This window comes from Aphelocoma coerulescens, chromosome 2, assembly GCF_041296385.1.
Source record: "Aphelocoma coerulescens isolate FSJ_1873_10779 chromosome 2, UR_Acoe_1.0, whole genome shotgun sequence".
Taxonomy (NCBI): Eukaryota; Metazoa; Chordata; class Aves; order Passeriformes; family Corvidae; genus Aphelocoma; species Aphelocoma coerulescens.
In genome coordinates this window covers 85,329,748-85,334,468 of record NC_091015.1, presented here as the reverse complement: position 1 = coordinate 85,334,468, position 4,721 = coordinate 85,329,748, and the positions used below count along the sequence as shown (strand labels likewise).

Sequence of the window (4,721 nt, the reverse complement as noted above, 5' to 3'; positions counted from 1 at the left end):
TTCATTGTTTTTCTCAAACCAGCTCATGACAGAATTTTAAATAACTAAAGGCAATTTTCTGAAATCGCTGTCTGGGTGGTGAGGTGAGAGTAAGGGCAGTGCACATATAACAAGTTAGCAGATATTTCCAGGTTTTCTTTCACAACATAATAATAGTAATTTATACCAGGCAGAATGAGTTTTAATTGAACATCTTTCAACTCCAGTACATGGAGTAGTTTGGATTAATGTTAGCAAATGTGGAGAGTTAATGCTCAGTTTCAGAGCATGCAGTAACTTTCTGTTTTATCAACATGCCAGACTGGAGCTTACAGCATATTTGGCATATTTACATATTCATAATACACTGTTACTGTGCAGATTCTACAATGTCACATTGGCACTACATGGTGAGAAGATGCAAAAACAAGTTAACATTATGGCTGTTTATAATCTCCAATATTTTTCCAATTGTCTTTATTTACAGATGGCTTCTTAGGCCAACAGTTTGCACAATAACTAATCAAACTAATTTGTTGCTGGCTCAGAATGTAATGCTTTGATTAGAAAGTTTACTTTCAGATCTATATTTCCCATATATAAGCTAAATTGTAGTGCAATTTGTAATTACTTGTTTTTCCATGCAGTTCAAGTTGGCAGAATTATGGATGAATACTCTAGAGAGAAAAGAAAAAAGATGTAGGTTCAGTGATTGGAGTTTTGGAGCTATTCCCTCCAGCAGAGGTACTGAAACCCCAGATATATGAATGGGAAGATGCTTATTCCACAGATGTAGCCAAAAACTAAGCCAGCCATATTCATTCCAGTTCACTTATAAAAGCAGCAGCCTCTCTGTGTTTTCATTGGGTCCCCATTTTTTGTTCAAGGAAATTGGATGTTTCAAGGTCCATATTGTACTTAGATGTTTTTGCTCACTAAGGGAATGTTGTGATTTATTTAAATAATGTGTCAGTGTCATCCTTTGATTTGTTTTCAGTCAGCACATAGCAAAATGTGCTGCTGTTCTTACAGTTATTTAAAAGCACAGAGAAGACACACACATATACATATGTGCATGTTTGTTTATGATTGTATATACATGGACATATACATGTGCATATATATATGTATCTTTCATGGAGTGTTTCAAGAAAAGAAAAGGTACAAGATCAGTATAGTATCTTGAGTTCAAAAAAATAAGTTAATTTGAATTGCAATAGGCAAGACTTCTTGATCTTGAGAAGCGCAGTGCTTGGGAAAGCAATATGCGCTCATACTCTGTGAAAGCACAACATATTCTCCTGAGAGGAAGCAATGGCCCTGGACTGTGATTTGTCTCCCTTTCACTCTGTCAGAGAGTTTCCTGCTTTCTTCTTTGTGTAAAGCATGAAAGAATATTTCCAGTGGATAACTTCTTACTGATGAATGAAATGTAAAAGAAGGCACAAATTTGATTAATGTTGATAAATCTGCATTTGAGTGGACAAACATAATTCTCAGGTTCTCTCAGCAATCACATTATTTTTACAGTATTAAACCTGCCATTATTTATACTTTCATTACTGTGTGATTTAAAGGGAACACTTCTTGGAAGAATGAATATGTAGTTACTATTTTAAACTATTAATTGCAGAAGAACCAAATGCCTTTCTTTCAGTCTATGACTCCTGCTTTTATTTCTTTCAAGTGCAGAATATTAGGAGCAGAAAATGTTGCCGTTAATCCTCTTCTGATTTCAAAAATTACATGACAGTGAATGCAATTAATCCATTTTCTCATTACGTTTCCTGAGAAAAATATGCACAGGCATGAACAAGAAACAGCCTTGACTTGATAAAATAATATTTTAACTCAGTTTATAAAACTTTAAAATAATGTGTCAGAATTTTAAAAAATATATCAAGTGGCTTAAATTTTTCGTGCCTCTGTAGCTTTTCTCTTAATATAGCATTAGAGTAGCTCTGTCAGATTAAAAAAGGCAAATGTAGATGTCTGATTAATTCATGTTTATTTTGATCGCATCATGTTACATCAGACCAGAACAACATAACACAAAGGGACAGAAATGCCACTTAAACTATGTTATTCACTTACAGTCAGAAGTATGAACTTTGGGAATGAAAACCAAATTAGTTGAACGTTCATCATCCCCTTCCCTTCATCATCCTTCCCTTCTTTTTTTAAAGGTAAATACAAATATGGTGGTGTTATTTGGAAAAACCTTCATGGGAGAACCTAGTCACCCTGGAGAAAAGAGGCTGGACAGAAGGGTGACTATAGGACATTATATTGCCATTTGTCAAAAAAACACTTTGTAAGCTGCAAGAGGCTTCCTAAAATGATTATATTAGGAGTAGTTAAGCCTTGCTTTTGCTTTATATTTCCAGTCATTTTTAAAAGATAGAGTTTGATAGCAATGACCATCTGTGGCATTCAAAGCCCATTAATTTTATTGCAGGTATAAGTATGTACCAATGACTTATGGAAGGTGACTGTGGCCCAAGTTAGGAAGACTGGCTTTTCAATTATTTTCAGATGTCTAAAGATTTGCCCTGATTAATTCCACCTTGCTGAAGCAAGTAAGTTTACAATAGTCAGGTAATTGAATCCATCATAATGGAAATAAATAGCAGCACCTGCATGCTGAGCTGTCCGAAGTCATGACCTGGATATGGTTCTTTTCCAAACAAGAAGTGATGGCTCCTGGAGCAGTGAGACTCATCTCCTGGAGAGCTCAGGTAAGTGTCTAGACTTAAGTAAACGAATCTAGAACTGTCTTGTGCTTAGGCCATTAAACACTACCGAACCTATCTCAGGACTAGTTTTAATTATCCAGCCAGAAAAAGGCTGCACGCACATGACATGTCCAGGATGCTCCCATTCTTCCAGAGTGCTTTGTAGTCACTTGCAAATTTTTCTTTCCTGTCTGTTTCTATCTTCATGTGTCACTTAGTCAGAGATATAAGAAGTGTATGCATAAGTATGTGTATTCTTTCCTGCCCTCAATTTGCAGCAGCCAATAATGTTGACACTAAAATAGGCTACAGAGAATTGCTTTGTTTGGTGCTGAGAAAGATCAGAAATTGGTGGATACCTTCTCACCAAAGAGTAAAGCTATATGCAGTGATTATTCTGTGTTATATGAAGTAATGTGTACACTATACTGCTATTCTGGAATCTATTTCTCAATGGAAATATTCATTATTATCCAAGGCAAGCATTTTGTCCTGTGAGTCACAGCCTGGACATGTGACTGAAACAAGCAAAATATATGCTCTCTCAATTTTATCTTGCAATAGAGGAAAATACACAATAGGTGTCACACAGATAAAGTTATTGGTTTAGTAACAATCTGTTCTTAATTCTGATGTATAGCACTTGCAAAAGACACACAATAGTGTCTAGGTAATTTTTTGTAAAATACTGAGTTCCAGATCTGCATCAATTTCTTTTGACTGTAGTGAGAGTTAGAAAGCTACACTTCTGTGTACTGCCTTGAAAATTTAGGGGCAGATGTCATGCAGCAGGGAGCAAACAAAGCTGTCACTGGCCTAAGGAGATTTTGTCAATGATGTGATGTTGGTGACATATATAAATAGCTGAAGAAACTAGCATAGTCCTTTATTTCTGATATCAATTTGACAAATTTGACTGTCTGACCTTTGCACATCTGCACCTTTCCCTAATAAGTTTTTCATACCCAGATACTGCTTATAAGTGTTCTTTTCCCTCCCTTGTAATATTTACATCAGGAGGTAGCACAGAAATAAATATTTTCTAACAGGCTTTTGATGACATTGCCTGTCAGGAATCATGCAGGCAGACGCCTTCACTCTTTTTCATTCTTAAAATATGAATTACTGTAGATTGTGAAGCACTATTGTCTATTTATTTCAGAAGCCATGATCTCTGTGGATAACCTAGATATTTCTTAGATTTCATTAACATTCTTTGTGACTTTTTTTTAGCAATGACTATCAGCTCACTGCTTAAGGATGAATTATTATCTGGAAGGTACCAAAGTACAATGCATAGCTGAAAACCATTAGCTCCAGGTTCTTTTGCAAAACAAAGCAATTCCCTTTCCTCCAAAAAAATATTCAAAACCTCAAAAGCACAACAGAATCTTGAGAGACAAAGCCAGTAAGTTTAAAATATTCTTTGTTATACAGCCCTTAAATTTGAAAAATTTTAAAGAACTCGTGCACCGTATACAAGTTCCACTAACATTCCATCCATCTTAAAAGGTCTTTCTAATATTAGTTATTAATTCCTTTGCAACAGGTGTACATCAAATATACACTTCATGCATAAACACCATCTGGAAAAGAGTGAGTAGAAATAAAAACAGCTGCTATAAAAGAAACACAGTGGAAGAAACATAAATTTGGTTTACAATTTGTGTTTTCTTTTTTTTTTTTTTTTTTTTTTTTTTTTTTCAGCATCTTCATGGGAACATCCCAACACTGAAAACCCAGTATGATAACATTTTAATGGGAAAAACCCAAGTCAGTTGAAAGGTAAGTATTCTGCTACTTTTACACGACAAAGTCAAACCAATTTATTTCCAAAACGCATCTTTCATTAAAGTACCTCCAAATTATCCATGCTGAAATATCAAATAATGAGATGGCATTCACAGCAACAGCTTCAGTGGACTTTATAAAGACAATAGGCCAAAATAAGTGAAATTGGACCAACTTGCTCATAACATGTACATGAATTTCCCAATAACCCTGAAG

The 4,721-nt window shown here is 35.0% G+C and overlaps 1 long non-coding RNA gene across 1 annotated transcript; it reads left to right on the top strand.

The window, feature by feature from the left end:
* The first annotated feature begins 2,638 nt into the window (after positions 1 to 2,638).
* Positions 2,639 to 4,479, top strand: LOC138105802 (uncharacterized). The gene is made up of 3 exons (XR_011148699.1): positions 2,639 to 2,717; positions 4,264 to 4,310; positions 4,422 to 4,479. It is a non-coding gene; the product is annotated as an uncharacterized lncRNA (long non-coding RNA).
* Positions 4,480 to 4,721: the final 242 nt, after the last annotated feature.